The following is a 22135-nucleotide window of genomic DNA, read 5'->3' on the forward strand; positions in this document are numbered from 1 at the left end:
GCACCGGCATATTTTAGTGTTGAAAATATTTTTTATTGAAACATTTCAAGTAAAAACAATAAAACAGTAACCATCATGAGGCAAATGCTAGCAGGAACAGTAACAGGAGTACATTTACAGGGAGCCGGCTATAGACTATCAGCCACAGCCGGTCCCTGATGGGGAGCTTGGAGAGTAGGGAAGTCGGCCTGCTCTCCGATCCATGAGGCCACAGTAGTGAAAAATACTCATGGGTTACTACATGAGGCAAAATTTAATTAATAACATAAAGAAGATAAAAAGAGAGAGAGAGGAGAAAAGAGAGAGGAACAGCACCGGCATATTTTAAGTGTTGCGCTTATGTGTGCGCCGGTTCATACGCTCACTTGATAATTTATCTGGCGCACAAATGGAGGTATGAACCGGCGCAGCGCATTCATCTTAGCAAATCATCCCCATAGTGTTTTGCTTTTAGGCCAAAAAGTTCAATTTTGGTCTCATCTAACCAGAGAACCTTCTTCTTTGCTGTGTCCCCCACATGGCTTCTCACAAACTGCAAATGGGAATTCTTATGGCTTTCTTTCAACAATGGCTTTCTTCTTGCCACTCTTCCATAAAGGCCAGATTTGTGGAGTGCACGACTAATAGTTGTCCTGTGGACAGATTCTCCCACCTGAGCTGTGGATCTCTGCAGCTCCTCCAGAGTTACCATGGGTATATTGGCTGCTTCTCTGATTAATGCTCCCCTTGCCCAGCCTGTTAGTTTAGGTGGACGGTCATGTCTTGGTAGGTTTGCAGTTGTGCCATACTCTTTCCATTTTCGGATGATGGATTGAACAGTGCTTAAGTGTCACACCACAACTTGTTGTGAACTGGTGTGTTCCTTGGCCTTCATGATGCAGTTTTTTCACTTATGTTTCCTAACAAACCACAATGGACTTCACAGAACAGCTGTATTTATGCTGAGATTACACAAAGGTGGACTATATTTACTAATTAGGTTAGACTTCTGAAGGCAATAAGTTACACTAGATTTTAGTTAGGGATATGGGAGTAAAGGGAGCTGAATACAAATGCACACCACACTTTTCAGATTGAAATATGTATTTGTAAAAATTTGGGAAAACCATTTATCATTTTCCTTCCACTTCACAATTATGTGCCACTTTGTGTTGGTCTATCACATAAAATTACAATAAAATACATTTTATTTTTGGTTGTAACATGACAAAATATGGAAAATTATTATGAATACTTTTTCAAGGCACTGTATATTTGTACTGTACACTGGCAGTTCTGGATGTGCATTGGGATGTTTGGGGCATGAAGCAGTTGTCTCCTATCTTTTCAGTTAGAGCTGTATATTTTACAAATATTTGCAGGCTGAAGAAAATCCCCACTAGAATCCCCCTTACATCAGAGTCCTCTTCAGAGCACCCCCCTGCATGAGGATCCCCTTTCAAAGTCCCCCTTACATGATAGGGTTAAAGCTGAAATAATAATAAGCAGCCTCTACTGACTGTAAGGCCCGGTTCACACTGATGCGACATGCTCTCCGATTTTGAAAGCACATGTCGCATCACATTAAGTGCAATACTTCCAACACAAGGTTTTGTACCTTCATGCATAGAACCACTTTAATCCTCAATATGCCACTGACCCTAGCTGCTGGCTGGATAAAATATTGTGGCAGGCCAGATGTGGCCCGCGGGCCGTAGTTTGGAGACCCTTGGCATAAAGGAATGATTTGCATGTCCTGAAATGGGGAGTAATCTTCTTATTTTTGGGATATGTAATGTGAATATTTTCTGTTTTAAGAAGGTTTCACTGTACATAAGCACACCAGACATGCAAGTGTCCTGCTTTACTGTACTGCAACGCTTTGGAAGTGGCATATTAGAGCTGCTACTAGAGAGGAAAGATTCTCACCTAGCTTAATACAGACCGCACAGGAGATCAACCATTGGTTGCCATGGCAACAACTCCAGGAAGGACCTACACAACTGCTACAGGCCCCGTGTGTCTGGAATATTATTATTATTATTCACGATTTATATAGCGCCAACAGTTTACGCAGCGCTTTACAATGTATAGGGGGGACAACACAATTACAGTACAATACAAAAGGTACAGGAGGGCCCGGCTCGTAGAGCTTACATTCTAAAGGGAGGGGGTGGTGGTACAAAAGGTAATAGCTGCAGAGAATAATTTGATGGGGGTGGCTCGGGGACAGTTAGGTGGGGGTGGGATAGGTTTCCCAGAATAAATGAGTTTTCAGGGAACTCCTAAAGGTGGACAGGGTAGGGGCTGATCGGACAGACTGGGGCAGGGAGTTAGGTAATACAGTTAGGGTATAAAATGAAGGCCATGACAGTCTCCAATTAAACAATATAAGCAATGCCCCTATTTGCCCTTTAGGCCACTTTCACACAGAGAAGTTTTACAGGCATTTTTGCCCTAAAATAAGGCATCTGAAAAACGCCTGTAAAATGCCTCTTCTGCAGCCCCAGTGTGAAAGCCTGAGTGCTTTCACACTAGAGCGGTGCGCTTGCAGGACAGGAAAAAAAGTCCTGCAAGCAGCATCTTTGGGGCGGTGCGGGATCCCCTGCCATTAAAATCAATGGCCAGTGCTGCCGAAGCGCCTGCTAATCACTTTGGCAGCGGTGCTTTGCGGGCACTTTTAACCATTTTCTGACCACTAGCGACGGTTAAAAGCTTTCATGAGTTGTCACCCTGTCACATGCACTTCTAGTGGCGACTAAAAGCATCCATTTCGACCCTTATGGCGCAAGGGTGGTCTGCCATTGTCACTATCAGGAGTCAGTCCAGAGCAATGAGGGGCAGCCACAACCAGAGCAATTGCATATAGACAGGATGTGGCTGGAAAAGGCTGAAGGAAATCAACAGAAATGCAAAACAAAAAAAAGGTGAAAACAGAATTTTCTAAAAGAAAAAAACAAAAAACCATGACGGTTGTTTATTGAACACAGTGTTTTAGCAAACTAAATGTTATCCACTTTGGGTTTAGATCTCCCAGAACTCCACCTTGCACTGCAAAGTTTCTTTTGGGTGAGGGGAGGATTTATTATACCGGCCCATTATTTGGTGTTACGGTCTACAGAATGCCCCTTGTGATGTACACCATTGCTGCTTGTGACCCAGCCACTGTCTGCAGATGTTGGCCCCCACCAAGCCTTGGGAGGAGTTCTCCTGCACAGCCAAGCCACTGCAGCAGGGGAAGAATTTCACAGCTCTGAATCATCACATTGGGGCTAGAAAAGTATTTCATGCAGTACTTTTTACCATCAGAGGAGGTCTGCCTTAACATATACCTGTCATTAGAGAATATGCGAGTCGTACTTATTCCCTGGCTTCAGTATATTCTGAGTTACTTATCCTGAACAAGTAAAGAGATCAGGCATTCTGACTTTATTCTGACTTTCATTTGCTGTATGATTGTTCTGGATCTGCAAGCACAACCAGGCAACTAGCATTTCAATAAGATGGCCAGCCAAGGCAGCCCTCATATTTTTTTTCATGGTAGATGTACTGATGGCTAGGCAAACAGATAATACACAGTGAAAATAAATACTGTATAAGGGAGGTTTTTTTTTTTTTTTTTTTTATTTATATCCATCCAGTCTTGAGATGTACACAGCTCTGTCAGACTGCAGAGCCATGTTGGCGACCTGACTTTTCTCTACTGCAGTTAAAGTGATAATAAACACACAATGGGGGTTATTTACTAAAGGCAAATCCACTTTGCACTACAATTGCACTGAAAATGCATTTGGAAGTTCAGTCACTAAATCCGAGGGGGACATGCAAGGAAAATAAAAAACAGCATTTTAGCTTGCACATGATTGCATGATAAAATCAGCAGAGCTTCCCCTCATTTCAGATCTACCCCTCAGATTTACAGCGACTGCACTTCCAAGTGCACTTGCAGTGCAAAATGGATTTGCCTTTCGTAAATATTCCCCATTGTTTAATTTACATTGTCCCTTCTATTTCTGCATGTGGATGATGGCATTGTAATTATTTTAATTAAATAAAAGTACCTTTTTTCTAATCGATAAGTCAGCTGTTAGACGACCAAGCCTTTTCCCAGCCTGTCTGCAGGAAAACATAAGCAGGAAGAGCTTCTAGTCCGCTGCTGTTGGTCACATGTTCAAAAAAAAAAAAAAAACAGGCGTTGGAATGCAGAGTAAAAATTAGTAAATACTGTATTTATTGGCATATAACACTTACTTTTTCACCTTGAAAATCGGGTGCAAATAGCGAGTGTGTGTTATACGCCAATACTTCATTTTTAGCTGCCCCCGAGGGGACAGGGAGGGGGGGTGGGACGAGCGCTGTCAGATTACATACAGTTAGAATCTCATGTTTACTTGGCGGACTCTGTAATAGGAAGTCCCGTCTCCTGGGCCGCCATTGGATCACTATTCTATCTATCATAGGAGATTGTCACTGTATGTACCTCCTATATGTACCGCCTCTTATGCTCGCCTTCAAGACTTCTCCAGAGCCTCTCCCAACCTCTGGAACTCCCTGCCCCAGTCTGTCCGATCAGCCCCTACCCTGTCCACCTTTAGGAGTTCCCTGAAAACTCATTTATTCAGGGAAGCCTATCCCACACCCACCTAACTGTCCCTGAGCCACCCCCATCAAATCATTCTCTGCAGCTATTACCTTTTGTACCACCACCCCCTTCCTTTAAAATGTAAGCTCTACGAGCAGGGCCCCCCTGTACCTTTTGTATTGCACTGTAATTGTGTTGTCCCCCCCCCCCTATACATTGTAAAGCGCTGCGTAAACTGTTGGAGCTATATAAATCGTGTATAATAATAATAATAAGTATGTAATCTGTCGGAGTTCGTCCCGCCCTCCTCCCTGTCCCCTCTAGGCTGCAGATGGGCATCGATCAGGCTGCATTGATGGCAATGATAAGGCTGCATTGATGTGGACTGATGAAGCTGAAGATGGGCATTGATAAGGCTGCATTGATGGCAATGGTGAGGCTGTAGATGGGCACTGACCCTTATTTTGCTTCAAAGTTCCTTATTTAAAATGTACGTTTTTTTCCTGAAACTTCCCTCTTAAAATTAATGTGCGCGTTATCTGCCTGTGTATGTTATATGCCGATAAATACGGTAATATCAATAAACTGTTTTAAATGATATATATTTGAAATCAAATCTTTATTATTTTGTGGAAATAACATGGTGTTAGCCAGTCACAGGCTGTGTCAAAACCCCATCCAGCCTGTGTCTTAGAATAAGATAGCCACCATTAATTTACATGTAATATTCCACACCCATTGTGTTTAGCTGGTTAGTGGGCATAGAGGAGGAGGGAGTGGGCTGTCATTTACCACTGTGTATACGGCCCACATGTGTGACTTTATAGTCACAAGAGCTGTTCAGATGTGATAGGGAGGAAATGCCCAGTATAGAAACTTGCTGAAAACTGAGCATGTGCAGTGTTGCCACCACAGCTGCAAAACCCCCAACTTAATTGGGGACATGAACGGAAGGGGGAGATAAAGAGCAGGATCAACCAGGTTTTTTGCAGAATACTGAAAATTAATCTCATAGTGACTGAGTATGAACAGCATGTAATATACCATTTATTGATAGTTTTTTTATGATGTGGGTTTAGTGTCACTTTAAGCAATACATCTAGGTCACCTCCCGACCCCAAGTATGTGTCTAAAAAGTGAAGAAGCAGCTTTAGACTGATCCCTTTGCTTAGTGTCCTATCCCTCTTGTCAGTATGTTCTTGTCAGCACACCTTATTGGCCCTTTGCCCTGCCCCTTCCTCTCTGCCTCAGTGCTGTTGTACATGTTAGTAAGAAAGACTGATACCAAGTCACATATAGATTATGAAATGTTTCCCATGATAACTATTGCTAATTTCTTTTTACTGTACTGTGTAATTTTAAGCTTCTATAAATCTAAATTTATAATAATTGTTTAGATGTGAACAATTTACATAGATTATGACAATTTAAAGGGAAAACATCTATCATAAAATAAGATTATACTTATAACCAAGGAGCATTCGGTAATAGGCCCTTTTACATAGACGATTTCTTGCATGCCCCATGTAGGTTTGCATTTTGCTGGCACGGAGGTGCCCAGGTGTTGTGTGCATCCCCATGTCACCAGTCCCATAGATGTCTATTGTGCACAAAGGCTGCACAGACACAGCCGCCGTGTCTCAATGTGACTTCTGCGCTGGTACCAGTACATGGCCCCGAATGCACCCAGGATGAGTTCAGGGACACGCACCTACATGGATATCATTTTGGGACACAGAGGCTGTGCTCGGGGCATGCAAGTAATCTGCTGTATGAACAAGGCCATATTCTCCTCACATTAAGCTGTATTTTATTATCTGGCACAAAAGAGATATGCATTCCCTGCGTTAATCATCTGGAGCTGCAGTAAAGGCAGCCATTTTGTTCAGAGTACTTAGGAGAACAACATTTATCAACCTGAGATCAGATTATTACATCAATAAGGCCACCTATATACACAAGGCTATAGTACATTCACAAGACCTTATACTGCCATAGAAAGGACTTAACACACTAAAAGAAAAAAAAATAGGGCTTCTTGTTCCCAGAAGTGGCCAGGTACCTAGATTTACCTTACACAGAGCTTCAAGAATCCTGCCTACCATACACACGGCTTCAAGGGGGTCAGTCCAATATATACAGGGTTTCAGAGGTTCATTCCGCCAAACACAGGGATTTATGGGTCCAGTCCAAAATACACAGGCCTCAAGGATGCGGTCCACTATACACAGGCCTCAAGGATATGGTCCACTATACACAGGGCCTCAAGAGTCTAGTCCATCAAACATAGGATCTCAAAGGTTCAGTCCACCATACACTGGGCCCCATGTGACCAGCTACAATATACAGTGCTTCATGGGTCAAGTACACTATATATATATATATATATATATATATATATATATATATATATATATATATATATATATATATGCCTCAAGGGTCTGGTCCACCATACACAGGGCCTCAGGTGTCCACTGTACCATACAAATAGCTTCAGGTTCCCAGTTATACCTTACACAGGGCCTAATAATTCTGTTCTACAAAGCAGGGAGCTTCTTGTTCCCAGCTCTACCATACACAAGGTTTTTATTGTCCGATTTCACTATACACAGGTGTAAGCTCAGATTTCCAATTCCATTATACACAAGACCTCACATTCCTGATTTCACTATAGAGAAGACCAAACTATCCCAGTTTCACCATTTACAGTGCCTGAACTATCCAGGACCACCTTACACAGGATCTCACATTGCCTGGTCCACCATAAACAGAAGTTCACATTTTCCTACAAAACAGTTCACGTCATACAGAGCTTCACCACAGACACACTCGCAAAGCTGCACCATTCATGGACTCGAAGTGTAAATGTACCCCTTTTTTCTGAACGTTAGTCAATTTTTACCTTTTGGTAATGTTCTCTTGTTAATGTTTACTGAAGAACAGCAGTTAAAATACAAAGAAGTATCAGTATTCCAACCGACTAAAACTGCCCATGTGTACAAAGTCTTGTGGTCTTCAGACACAGCTCTGTGTATGGCAAGCTTAGATACAGTATTTCAGCAACACATAGGGTTGCCACCTCATCCCTTTAAAACCAAACACATATTAATTACACAGGTTCTGTGGCTAATTAGGTGGTAATTAGGTGTTCGGGTTTAAAGGGATGAGGTGGCAACCCTAGCAACACAGTGTCCCTAGAAAATATTTTAAAACGTCTAGAATTTTTAAAAAGAGCAGGAAGTCCGTTGGCTACTGTGGGAATCCCCCTGTCCTTTCCAAATGTTCTGCATGAGGCCTGTTGCTATGAACTCTTTATCAATGTGTTATGTATTGATTGGTTCTAATTAAGAATTTCCCTACTGATCAAATTCAGTTTTCAGGATTGGTCTGATGCTGATGGTGGCTGAGAAGTGACTCTAGTTCTTACCAAGAACGCATTGGAATTTATTTACTAAAACTTGAGAGAGTGCAAAACCTGGTGTAGCTCTGATAACCAATCAGCTTCTAACTTCAGCTTCTTCAGTTAAGTTTTAACAAAAGAACCTGTAGGCTGATTGGTCTCTTTGAAGAGGTACAGCAGTTGTGCACTCTCCAGTTTTAGTAAATCAATCCTATCATATGGGTCGTGTATGAGATCCTCAAATTATTGGACTCCCTCTTTATGGCAGACCACAGAAAAGTTTTGTAATGAGATAAAGGTTGACTTATTTCCTAATGGCAAAGAATTAGCCAAAAAATGTTGCAGATTAAACAGATTCTGAAGTGCAATTTCAGGCAGGAGGGCTTGTTAAGGGGAAAAATATAAGGAATGATCTAAGTTCCAAGGTGATGAGTAAAGCACAAGTTTATATGTAGGTACAATTTTTTCTACCTGTAACAAGTCTGTTGTGTCTACTATACCTATTGGGGTATAACTATAGCCATGGCAGCCCCCTGACTGTTTTGAGGCCAGATAACAGGGACTACCATTACTGATTATATAGGACCCACGCCTCAGGCCAGGCAAGGTTGTTCCATCCCTGGCCCCATTTATCATACTATTTATCATGCAAACCATGTACCACTCATACTCATATCTCAGGGATATGACCACCATTCCATGCACTAATCCAAGTGATCCAAGACATCAAGCACTTTCTTTACTTTTCAACACTGAGATATGCAGAAAGCTCCCCTCATTTTATCTGTACCAGGGCCAGTACACCAAGAATTAAAAGGTAATTGGTGCCCAATGCCTTTTAGAGGTTACTACCTGAGAAAACAGTCACAGTATGGAAACAAAGATGGCCACTGATGGTTTCAACATAAGGAAACAGAGCAAAAACACAAAAAAGCAAAATAACACAAGAGTGGAGAGAAACATGGTTGGCCCAGTGGCTTAGTCATTAGAAGTTCTGCCTTGTAGCAACTGGGGTCATCGGTTCAAAGCCTAGCAGGACACTATCAGCATGGGGTTTGCATGTTCTCCTTGTGCTTGTTTGGTTATAAAAATGGTTTAGTAGATCTGTTCATGCAGTAACATTGCTGAAGAGACATTGCAGAAGCCTCATTTTAACCAATTCCACAGGAATGAAATGCGCCAAGCCAGGGGCTCAAAGCTTTTTAAATGTACCCGTACAACCCCTATTTTGATATACATATAGATTAAGGAAAGCCGGCAGCTCAATCTTCCTCAATGAATAAATTTAATAATCCAGGTGTGGTACGAAATAACACAGGGTTTATGCGTTTCGGTGTGTAGCCTTAGCCCATCATGTTGATATACATACCTTTGGAAAATGAGAGCGTTACCCATATATGTCACCCATTGTTTAACTAAGGGGGTTCAGGGAATTTCCAATACAATAAAAGTGTTTTGCAGGCCTGGAAGAGCGTGCGGAAAAATGCCACTATGGCTCCTGTTTTTTAATTAGTCATAGTGTGTGTGTGTGTGTGTGTGTATGGTATGTATGTGAGGAAGTGCCCTTAGATTGTAAGCTCCTTGAGAGCAGAGACTGATGTGAATGAACAGTATGTAAAACGCTGTGTAATTTGTCATCACTACAGCAGGAAAATATGTACCGAATGAGCCAAGAGCAATAAAAAAAATAAAAGTATGGAAACATTTATAAAAGGTGAACTTGAGATGGGGGCAAACACCAAAAAAATGGAGAGACCTATAAGGAAGGAGGAGAATTAGAAGCCCATAACATGAGCTACACAAAAGCAAGGTGATACATACTAAAAATGACACATAAGAAAGTAGACATGCAAAATCAGGGACTGGGATGTAATGTGGTTTTATAAACAGGCCCGTGCTACCGTTGTACTGTACATCTTAAGCCGATCTGTCATAAGAGAGCACCAGAAGATTACACTTAATTCTGTTAGTGTGGTTGATACAATTTTACTTTTCTCACTGGAGGGGTTCCATGGAACTTTTTGCTACAAAGACCTGTAACTTATAATTATATCCCATGTTTAAGTTACGTCTCATACACATATCCTCTTGGAGGAGCTCAATTTTTCAAATTAGAAGAGTTATCATTTATGCCATATACCTGGAAGTACTAGGTTATCTTTGGGGCACCACTAGTGGGCCAGCAAGTTAGGCATGTCATGGTAGAAGGTTATTTTATTTTACAAATCAAGTTAATTACAATGTATTTAGCCATGTGTTTTAATTTAACTGTGGAACCATTATTCCTTCTCTAGCTTATATTTGACCCAATGGTGACCTCCAGAGTTGGGGACAGCCGACATCCTTCTGTGTACAGTGGGTTACAAGGCATGGTGGGTGTAATGCAAGATGGATTGATGGGCGCCACACCACTTCTTGAATGCAAAGAGAGTTATTGTCTCTTAAATGGATCTGGAGGGGGGGGGGGGGAGGTTGGGGCCAGGACACCCTTAAGTAGATGCAATGTTAATTGGCAGACTTTGAGACTTCTATAGGCAGATAGCCATGCAGGGAAAGGTATCCAGGACACCACATCTGCATGAGTAGGAACACTGTCTCCTATGGCAACAGTCTGGTAACAGTTTCTAACAAAGGTTGCAATGAACTCTTTCACTTCTTCTACAATCTGCTATTGTAGAACTTCACTCCGCCAAGTTCTCAGTCTCTCACTAGACTTCCTGATCCACTGCCACTGGATCCCCTGAGCTCTTCCAATCTAGCACTCAGTATCTTCCTCAAGCATCACCCCCGCTTCCCTGCCGGGTCCCTAGCTTGTCACTCACAGATACTCCTCAAGGTTCACCCTTGCTGACAAGTTAGGTCCCTGGCTTGGCACTCCACAAGCGTCACCTCTGCTGTCCCGCTGGGTCCCTGACTCGGCACTTGTTGATGCTTTCCCACTTCTTCACCATCCCTGGTTGGCGAGAAGTCTGCTCTGGAACTGGCTTTAGCTTTACTCACAGTGATCTCCAGTAACAAGGTAAATGGTCCTTTGGTGGTCCCTTGGTGGTGACAGCTTCCCTTCTAACTTCGACTACGACTGGTTCCCTGGCCGGCGGAACCGTTATTTCTGGTTTGACTACAAGACCCTGCACTACTTCTGGATAGGCCCTCAGATAGCCTAGCAGCCAGATGTCACTGGGATAGGCCTTAGGTTTCTGGCCTAGCAGCCCAGGGCAACACAAAACACATCCACCCAGTCCAGGTGGCACATAACCCTAATCACCTGATGCCACCCAAATAAATAGTTTCTCCCAGCGGGCCAAGGGGCCCAAGAAAATCCTTGCCCATTGGCTGAGACACACCATTCATTCCATTCTGTCCTTGCAATGCCCTTGTCTTATCTAGTGTCACCAGCTACCCGGCCAACTAGTGACAGAAGAGAGAAGTGCAGCAATTCTGGAATTAGGGTGAAATCAATTGACCTCCTAACAATTGGCCAAGGCAACTATCACTTGGCAAATACATTTAATAGCAACCCTGCCTATATATCAGGATGCTACATCTGTAAAAGGGGGCAAAAAATTGGTTCATTACATATGCATCCTCTGATTCCTCTTTAGTAGTGCTGCACAGTGATTTAGCCCTATTTATCCTTTTATCTCACGACATATTTGCCAAACAGGATCAGTCTGATTGAAATTAAGTGTCAGGTTGTGTTCTATAGCCAATAGGAAGGGAATGAGAGCAGAAAAGGGCAGACTACATTGACTACCCCGGAAGAGACTTGGTCTAATGTACCCCTAATGCTGGGCTTGGGTCTTAAAGAGAGCCTGCCACTAAGCACAGATAGGTGTGTAGTAGTGAAAGTGTGTGTAGGCACTGTGGGGTTGATTTACTAAAGGCAAATAGGTTGTGGACTTTGCAAAATGCAGTTGTTCCAGAGCTTAGTAAATGAGGTAAATGTTCACTTTTCAAAGAATACCCAATCGCATGCAAGGAAAAAAAAGAAAACAAAATTTTTGCTTGCACATGATTGGATGATGATAGTCAGCAGAGCTTTTGCTTATCTACTAAGCTCTTGAGAAACTGCACTTGCAGAGTGCAACTGCACTTTGTAAAGTGCACAGTCTATTTGTCTTTAGTAAATCAACCCCTGTAGGTGTTTGCATAATTATATATTGGTCCACTCACCTCCTGAGGTCAGCTCCATTTCCAGCGTTTCTTAAACCAGTCCACAGATGGCTATGTTGGCACTGGCCGGCTCAACAAAAATGTTGATAGAAAAATCCAAGTAGCCAGGAAAAAAACTGTTGGCCAAACAGCGATTGCAGCTGTCACTGTTCTGGTATTCTGACAGCTTCATGCAGTGGGCAGGAGAGATTTTCCCATCCACACTATACAGAATGGATGGAGGAATGGAGTAACGTCCCTCATTCAGCCCAACAGGCCAGAAACATCTTTAGTCTGTACCTGTCCTTCTAATACACCATCATAACACAGACATTGTGACTTTTACCCTCCTCTTAATACACAGACATCAGGATTGGGGGTAAGCTGAGGCGTGTTCAGATCCTAGGCCAAACCCACCTGAGCTATCCCGCCAGGAAGCTGTCACTGCATACCACCAATCATAAGAGGCAGAGGTAATCCCCGCCCTTGTATACTTGTGGCTGCAGGGCTGGGAAAGCCTCGATCACTTATGATTGGAGGTATGCAGTGACAGCTTCCTGGCGGGATAGCTCAGGTGGGTTCGGACTAGGATCCAAACATGCCTGAGCTAATTCCCGATCAGAATACAGGGATTTCTCCTCCTCCTAATACACAGATATCAGGACACAGAGCTCTCCTCTCCTTCTAATACACATACATCAGGACACATAGCTCTCCTCTCCTCCTAATACACAGACATCAGGACACAGAGCTCTCCTCTCCTCCTAATACACATATAGCAGGACACAGAGCTCTCTTCTCCTTCTAATACACATACATCAGGACACATAGCTCTCCTCTCCCCCTAATACACAGACATCAGGACACAGAGCTCTCCTCTCCTCCTAATACACATATATCAGGACACAGAGCTCTCCTTCCCTGCTAATACACAGATATCAGGACACAGAGCTCTCCTCCTAATACACAGACATCAGGACACAGAGCTCTCCTCTCCTCCTAATACACAGACATCAGGACACAGAGCTCTCCTCTCCTCCTAATACACAGATATCAGGACACAGAGCTCTCCTCTCCTCCTAATACACAGACACCAGGACACAGAGCTCTCCTCTCCTAATACACAGATATCAGGACACAGAGCTCTCCTCCTAATACACAGACATCAGGACACAGAGCTCTCCTCTCCTCCTAATACACAGTCATCAGGACACAGAGCTCTCCTCTCCTCCTAATACACAGATATCAGGACACAGAGCTCTCCTCTCCTCCTAATACACAGACACCAGGACACAGAGCTCTCCTCTCCTAATACACAGACACCAGGACACATAGCTTTCCTCCTAATACACAGACATCAGGACACAAAGCTCTCCTCTCCTAATACACAGATATCAGAACACAGATCTTTTCTCTCCTCCTGATAAACAGACATCAGGACACAGAGCTCTCCTCTCCTCCTAATACACAGACCTCAGGACACAGAGCTCTCCTCTCCTCCTAATACACAGACATCAGGACACAGAGCTCCCCTCTCCTCCTAATACACAGTCATCAGGACACAGAGCTCTCCTCTCCTCCTAATACACAGACATCAGGACACCACAGAGCTCTTCTCTCCTCCTAATATATATATCAGGACACAGAGCTCTTTTTAACCAGAATTCATAACCAATGGAAACATTTTTACTGATGGATCTAGCAAATAAAAAAATACAGAAAGAACTCAGAAAAGGAAAATAATGAAAAAAGGGAACTTGAACCCGAACCCAAACCCCTGCTATGCTGTGCTATGTTATGCTGTGCTATGCTGTGCTGTGCTGTGCTCTTCATATACTTTTTTAAACATACAATCATATTTTTATTGCTCACTACTAATTTACCAGAAAAACTAAACTTTTTATTTATTGTCACTAAAATTATAGACGCCACAAACCTACAATTTTCTTCCATGCATTGCATGTGCCGTTTAGTTATTCATTTGCATTTTCAATAAACTTATTTTGCAACTATATAGGCGAGCACAATGCGTTCGCTATTCCAGAGAGTATCATTCATTGGCACAAAAGCAAAATATATCCCTTATACCAAGATATAGGCATGCCATTTTTTTTTTTACTCCCAAATAAATTAACAGAGAAAATGCAGGAATACAGTAATCCTATACATGTATACAGTTAAAGTAACAATGTATGTTGACCAATATTACCTATAAAGCAATCTTCAGGACATCTCGCTTGCTACGGTGACAGTGACAGTAGACTGTCACACTCCCTGCAATGGGGTTCTTCATGTATAGAGAATCCCCCTAGTCTACCCTCCCCCATTATAAAGAAGTGACAGCTCACCCTCCCCCTTGGTGTATTGGTGTGACAGGTCCCCCCCCCCCTGTACACCAGATATTCACACATAACACACACCGTACCCCAACACCCATCAATACGTTGACTGAACGGCCAACGATGGGGTGGGTAGCCCACCTCCCGCATAATATCACCTTTCCGTGACCCCAAATAACGAATCCCCTATACAGTTGGTTCCGACCCATCAAACTATGGAATGCATTCTATAACTGGTTAACAAACAGGTCCTTAAAAAATCTCCCCCTCCCCCAGAACACCCCTACCCATTCTCACCTTCAGCAGGTTGCAATGTCTGTAGGATAGACAATTCCTGTCTTCTTTGGTTAAAAAAAAAAATATTGCAAAAAATAATAATAATATTATTAATCCAGAAGAAGAACCCTTCCAAAAATGTTTTTTTTTTTCAATATTTGTTTAAAAAATATCGAAAAGGCTCCCCCACCAAAAAAAAAAAAAGAAGAGTCTGGATCAATGTCTAGAGAAAGGTTCCTCGAGTCTTCAGGCTTTGGATCCAGATGTGGTCAAGCGATGTGACCCCCCTTTTTTATTGGAGGGATCCAGGAGACATAGTGGGGTGTCAAGCTACACAGAATGGGGTTTTTTTTTTCTATTATGTGGCAGGGCAGAGCCTGCTTAGTCTGCAAAGATAAAGGATGCTCTTAGTGTCAGGGATTGCTAGGATGTAGGGGAGCTTATCAGCAACCCCAATTTTATAGGGGTAAGGATAGGGGACAAGGGGGAGGGGGAGCTCTGGGTTAGGAAAGCAGGGAGAAGAGGCTGCAAAAGTGAGAGGTGGCAAGCTGATGGGAGGAAGGAAGGAAGGAGAGAGAGAGAGGGTGAGAGAGAGAGAGAGAGAGAGAGGGAGGGAGACAGACAGAGGGAGGGAGGGGTGGGAATGTGCAGGGTGATTTATTGCAGCCCTGCAGAACTGTCTGAGAATGACCCTCCAACATCAGTTCTACTCCAGGGCTGAGGCCACTGCGCATGCTCCTGACTAGCCAGACAGGGGCTGCAGGGGAGAGGAGGAGAAGGGGGGCTCCTCGCCACACCGCCCCCCTCCACTTCTTCTCCTCCCAGTCTCTGCCCATAGGAGGGGGCTGCTGCAGAGAGCCCTCTCTCCCCCTTCTCTCCCAGCACACAGGGGGAAAGGAGTGGTTTTCAATAATATAAGGGCTTCTCTCACAGCCTGGCTCTCACCCCTACACACATACCACACATACACAACTCCACCCGGACACACATACTGCACACACATGACACTCAGCTCCACCTTGCACACAGAAAAAAAAAAAAAAACCATGCACAGCCTTATCAACGCACGCACACACACACACACACACACACACAATGCAAGAATAGGGGCTTTGTACCAGCAGACACCATGACAGCGTGACACAATATTATCCCAAGTCTGTATTTCCTCATAACACTCCTGTACAGTGCCCCGGGTCCACGCCTGGCTTCCTGCTTATCCATTTCCGTAGGCCTTATTTGGCGTATCGACAACCAATCCATCCAAGGATAGGGCAACGTTTCTGAAGGTTTTTTGTTTTGTGTTTTTACACACGTTTTTGCAGATTATTAGAAGGAGACTGGCAATTAGACCAAGTGTGTTAGGCCTCTGACAGGAGTTGTCTGATCAGGTCTGCCTGTCAGTTTTTCAGGTAATCGGACCCTGCATTGTCCTCTATGGAGCGGCGGATGTCCATTGACACCCGCCACCATCCGATCCAATCTTGTCCGCCAAAAACAGATGGATGATGGTCCTATTTTCCATCTGTCTGACGGATCGGATGGAAACAAACCACCTGTCCGTTTCCATCTGATTGCCCCCAAGAGGAGACATTGGGGTTGATTTACTAATTTACTAAAGGCAAATAGACTGTGTACTTTGCAAAGTGCAGTTGGCCTCTGCGAGTGCAGTTGCTCCAGAGCTTAGTAGAGGAGGCAGTGGGGTTGATTTACTAAAGGCAAATATAGGCTGTGCACTTTACAATGTGCAGTTGCTCCAGACAGAGCATAGTAAATGAAGTAAGGCTTCACTTTGCACAATCATGACCAAGGAAAATAAAAAAATAATGAATTTTTTGCTAGCACATAATTGGATGATGGCAGTCAACAGCGTTTCTGCTCATTTACTACACTCTGGAGCAATTGCACTTGCAGAGTGCAATTGCATTTTGCAAAGTGCGCAGTCTTTTTTCCTTTAGTAAATCAACCCCATAGTGTCCATACTGGACACTCCATCCTCAGTGCAGCTCAGTACTGCTGAACCTGGTAAAATTACATGTAGTGACCTCCTGGACCTCTAGAGGCCTGATGGTGACCAGAGTTAGGGAGAACTGACATCCTTCCTTGTAGAGTGGGTTAACAGGCATGGTGGGTGTAATGATGAAATGATGGGTGCCAGTCACTTTTTCAATGCGAACAAGAGATTTATTGTCTCTTAACAAGAACTGTGGGAGGAGAAGGGATCTCACCGCTCCAGGTGCACACATGCAGGCTGTAAACTGTCTCTTCGGCTGGGAAGCCACAGGTGCTGGCTATTACCACTAGCAACAGGCGAAAAACAAGCTCTGGACTGCCGCAACCTCTTCAGAAAACCATAGCTATGAATAAGCACTATAGCTAGTGCAAAACGTCAGCAATTTTTCCTTGTTTGCTGTGTTTGTTGAGCTGTGATGTGATTTTCCAATAAAGGAAAGTGGGTTTCTGAAGAGTGCGGCAGTCCAGAGCTTGTTTTTCGTCAAGAACTGTGGGAGAGCGGGTTAGGACCAGGACACCCTAAGGTAGATGCAATGGTAAGACTCCGAGACACTATAGGTAGACAGCTATACAGGAAAAGGCTTCCAGCCGGATGCCACATCCGTATAGGTAGGACCACTGTCTCCCAGGGGCGGACTGACCATTGGGCCACTCAGGCACTGCCCGAGGGCCCCATGCAACTAGGGGGCCCCATCAGGGTTGCCAGCCTCAGTAAAACCAGGAACAGTATGTAAAAATATGTGTTTTTTTTTTTTACATCTGTTTAGACATTTTGGTCTAAAAATCCTGAGATTATAGCTGCCCCACCTCTCCAGTACCTTCTCAGCCAATATAAACATGTCTGTGTATATTGTGTGATTGTATACTGTGTGTGTGTGCTGTGTGGCCCCATAATCTCTGCTGGCCTGGGGGCCCCATAATCTCCTATTGCCCGGGGGCCCCATGAGTTGTCAGTCCGCCCCTGCTGTCTCCTATGGCATCTTAACTTGTAACAGTCACTAAGGGCCGGTTCACACAGCGATGCGATGCGAGGCGACACGGCTCGCCTCGCCTCGCTCCCGCAAGTCGCCCCCGTTCAGTACTATGGAACCGTTCTGAGAGGAGCGACTCGAGTCGCTCCGACTCAGAAAAAAGGTTCCTGTACTACTTCTGGGCGACTTCGGGGGCGACTTGCATTGACTTCTATACAGAAGTCCTCTGCAAGTCGCCGCTGAGATCCCCGCAGGTCGCGGCGAGGCAAGTCGGAGACGCCTCGCCGCGCCTCGCTGTGTGAACCGGCCCTTAAGGTATAACTCTTGGTAACACAGAATAGTTCTTCTCTTATCTCACAGTATCCCACTATAGGTCTTTACTAACTGAGCTTCCAGTCTCGCACTAGACTTCCAGATCCCAGTCATCAGCAGATCTCCTAAACTTTGCCACAGCTAACCTGCTGTATGTTCCTCAAGCGTCACCCCCGCTAACCCGCTGGGTCCCTGGCTTGGCACTCGCTGAAGCTTCCACACTTCTTCACTGTCCCTGGCTGGTGAGAAGACTGCTGTCCCAACCCCACGCTGCTTCCCCTGCTCCTAGATAGGCCTCAGGCAGCCTAGCAGCCAGGGGTCCTAAGGATAGGCCTCTGGCTTCTGGCCTAGAAACCTGGGGAGACATAACACACATCCACCTAGACAGTCATTCAAGTGGCACAGAACCTCAAACCTAGTGACAAGAGAAAAGGTGCAGAAATTCCAGAATTAGAGCGGAATCAGTGGATCTTCTAACAATTACCCAGGACAATTACTACCTGGCAAACTGAATTTGTTAGCAACCCTGACTAAACACCAGGGTGCTACATCCATGTTCAGTATTACAAGCTTTTGTCCTATTGGTGTAAAGTACAGAAGACTGAGACAGCGATCTTTGTTGTGGGTGTAATAAAAATGGCTACCATTGCCAATCCAACCTTGGCATGGCCCTGGGTATGACGGTAGGGTGTCTGCAAACATTTACACAATAAATAATACATACTACATTTGAGCATCTGCAGCAAAAATGAACGTGGATTTAGTACTTTTGCGATCACCGGTACTGGTACCCTTTGGGTGGTGTAGGCATGTCGGCAGCTTTACAGGGAGTTGTTCCATTTAGTACTTCTCACAATCAGCAGTTTTATCCCTCATTCATACTGGTCCGATTTGTCATGTGTTTGACATTTCCAAATCACAAGACAAGTCGCACCCCATTGCCCGCAATGGAGCCATTCAAATTGCTGTGACTCGAATTGCAGCGACTCTGAAAAAGGTTTGTGCACTACTTTTTTCCGATTTCATAGACTTATATAGACTTTTGTTAAACGAAAGATGCAAGTTGCAATAAAATCTGAGGTTAGAATCGCACTGATCTGCTGCTCTGAAATCGCGAACATTCTCCAGAGTAATGTTCTAAGAGGGCTTTACCCTCGTCTGTATATACAAACATCTTCCAGTATGACCATGTTTTGGTATATTGCTATAAGATTTTAATTTTGTTCTGTGATGATGTTAATATCTGAGTAATGTATTATTACCCAAGGTGGTAATCTAGGAAATGGGGGGGGGGCAGCAAAAATGGCCATCCATCCCTAGCACAGCCCTGGGTGTGATCCTAGGGCAGTGATGGCGAACCTTGGCACTCCAGATGTTTTGGAACTACATTTCCCATGATGCTCAACTACACTGCAGAGTGCATGAGCATCATGGGAAATGTAGTTCCAAAACATCTGGGGTGCCAAGGTTCGCCATCACTGTCCTAGGGTGTTCAGCAAGCCATGAGCCTCCCCCAGTCCCCCTGATGAGCTCTCCTGGATGTAAGGGAAGACTCTGGTGGGCTCTCCTGGGTGTAAGGGAGGACTCTGGGGAGCTCTCCTGGATGTAAGGGAAGACTCTGGTGGGCTCTCCTCGATGTAAGGGAAGACTTTGATGGGCTCTCCTGGATGTAAGGGAGGACTCTGGTGGGCTCTCCTGGATGTAAGGGAGGACTCTGGTGGGCTCTCCTGGATGTAAGGGAGGACTCTTGGGAGCTCTCCTGGATGTAAGGGAGGACTCTGGGGAGCTCTGCTGGATGTAAGGGAGGACTCTGGGGAGCTCTGCTGGATGTAAGGGAGGACTCTGGTGGGCTCTCCTGCATGTAAGGGAGGACTCTGGTGGGCTCTCCTGGATGTAAGGGAGGACTATGGTGAGCTCTCCTGGATGTAAGCAAAGACTCTGGTGGGCTCTCCTGCATGTAAGGGAGGACTCTAGTGGGCTCTCCTGGATGTAAGGGAGGACTATGGTGGGCTCTCCTGCATGTAAGGGAGGACTCTAGTGGGCTCTCCTGGATGTAAGGGAGGACTCTGGTGGGCTATCCTGGATGTAAGGGAGGACTCTGGTGGGCTATCCTGGATGTAAGGGAGGACTCTGGTGGGCTCTCCTGCATGTAAGGGAGGACTCTGGTGGGCTCTCCTGCATGTAAGGGAGGACTCTGGCGGGCTCTCCTGCATGTAAGGGAGGGGTCTTTATAAAACTTTTTTTTTTTTCAGGTCCGTAAATACCGGTAAAATAGACAAAAGTTTGGAAACTCGTAGCATTGCCAAAAATGTGCGTAAAAAAAAAAAAAATGATAAACGTTCCTGCAGGATTGCACATTTCTGAGCTCATAGGCAAAGTAACCACCAGAAAATCACATATAATATAATATAACATTTGTGCTGATCAGTGGCGGCTAGTGCTTAATTTCTTGGGGGGCGGCCTGCGGCCTTCCCAGCCAAAACCCCCAGCCAGACAGCTAACCAACCGGACACCCCAGTGTTTGTTCACTCGATCAATCACCACCCCCGCCTGTCTTTTGAGCGCCACATTACTCACCCGTTGAAAAAATGTACAGGTGGACCTGATCTGAATGGCTATGCAGAACCCGCTTGCTCAGTGCTGGATATCTCCACTGATCAGGTGGAAGACAGGTTTGTGTCTGCTCCGCTATGCAGAGCGGACACAGAAGACACAGTGGGGTTGATTTACTAAAGCCAAATAGACTGTACAAGAGCTTAGTAAATGAGCAGAAGCTCTGCTGACTTCCATCATTCAATCATATGCAAACAGAAAAGCATTTTTTTTTGTATTTTCTTGCACGTGAAAGGGTATTCTTTTCAAAATGAAGCTTAACATAATTTACTAAGTCCTGGAGCAACTGCACAGTCTATTTGATTTGAGTAAATCAACCCCTATGGCTTAGTTTTGCCCCCTATCATGCCTGATGCCTCCTAAGGTAACTGCCTCAATTGGCCTCATGGGCAGCATGGCCCTCACCACACCAATTTGAGCTTGTTGGATATTCTGTTCCAGAACTATGAACGTTAATGTGCAGCACCCTTCCCCCACCAACCCCTAGACAGTTGTGATGGGACAGGTGTCCCCATCAGAAGATTTTTCCTCTATTCCTGTTCTGGTAGAAATTCAAAAATGTTGGATTTACCTTCACTCATCCACAGTAACACTGGTAATCAGGACAATTAGAGAGATTGAATCTAAAAAATAACAAGACATACATAACAAGATAAATATGAATAAGCCACTAAAAGACTAAATAAAACCATCTTTTGCTGTATATTTAAGTATGAAACTCATGTAATAAAGACTATTTAAAAAAAAAAAAGAAAACAAACTTTTGTTGCAATCCAGAGATTTCGCTGCAGTACTTTTATTTTGCCACTAGATGTCTGCAGTCTGATGGTTCGCTTCATTCAAAGCCCTTCCTCTGAGCCCAGGTTGTGCTTCACCCAGAATGAGGGGAGTGAAACAAGAAACAGAACAGTGATGAGATCATCTATCTGTCACTCGGGTCTCTCTCCTCCTATCAGCATGCTTCTAGTCAGCACGAGCGCCAGCACGGGGGTTTGTGTGTGTAAACACACAAATCCCTGTGCTGTCAGGGAAGAGGAAACATATTGTTTGTTCGTACTAAGTAGGAAAAACAATAGGTCTCCTCTCCTGGGTCACTCCCATCTGCACACAGTTAGAACACACTGAGGGAACACACAGTTAACCCCTTGATTGCCCCCTAGTGTTAACCCCCTTCCCTGCCAGTGACATTTACACAGTAATCAGTGCATTTTTATAGCACTGATTGCTGTATAAATACCAATGGTCTCAAAAAAGTGTCGGATCTTTCCGTCGCGATGTCGCAGTACCACTGAAAATTGCAGATCACCGCCATTACTAGTAAAAAAAGAAATAAAAATGCCATAAATCTTTCCCATAGTTTGTAGATGCTATAACTTTTGCGCAAACCATTCAATATACACTTATTGCGATTTTTTTTTTTTTTACCAAAAATATGTAGAAGAATATATGTTGGCCTAAACTGATGAAGAAATTTGTTTTTAAAAAAAATTTGGGG

General features: G+C 44.2%; 1 protein-coding gene across 4 annotated transcripts in view; it reads right to left on the minus strand.

Annotated features, from left to right (window-relative positions):
• Positions 1 to 15707, minus strand: part of GLIS2 (GLIS family zinc finger 2) — a 79830-nt gene extending 64123 nt beyond the window's left edge. For 2 of the 4 annotated variants that reach the window (XM_077449258.1, XM_077449255.1), the window contains exons 1-2: positions 14753 to 15707; positions 4041 to 4135 (exon numbers count right to left, since the gene is read on the minus strand). The gene's annotated coding sequence lies outside the window, so the exon portion shown is untranslated. The remainder of the gene's footprint in view (positions 1 to 4040; positions 4136 to 14752) is intronic. The other 2 variants (XM_077449257.1, XM_077449256.1) reach the window with 1 other exon arrangement.
• Between the last annotated feature and the right edge of the window lie 6428 nt (positions 15708 to 22135).

Source organism: Lithobates pipiens, unplaced genomic scaffold, assembly GCF_037356315.1.
Source record: "Lithobates pipiens isolate NorthernLeopardFrog02 unplaced genomic scaffold, aLitPip1_a1.2 Scaffold_22, whole genome shotgun sequence".
Taxonomy (NCBI): domain Eukaryota; kingdom Metazoa; phylum Chordata; class Amphibia; order Anura; family Ranidae; genus Lithobates; species Lithobates pipiens.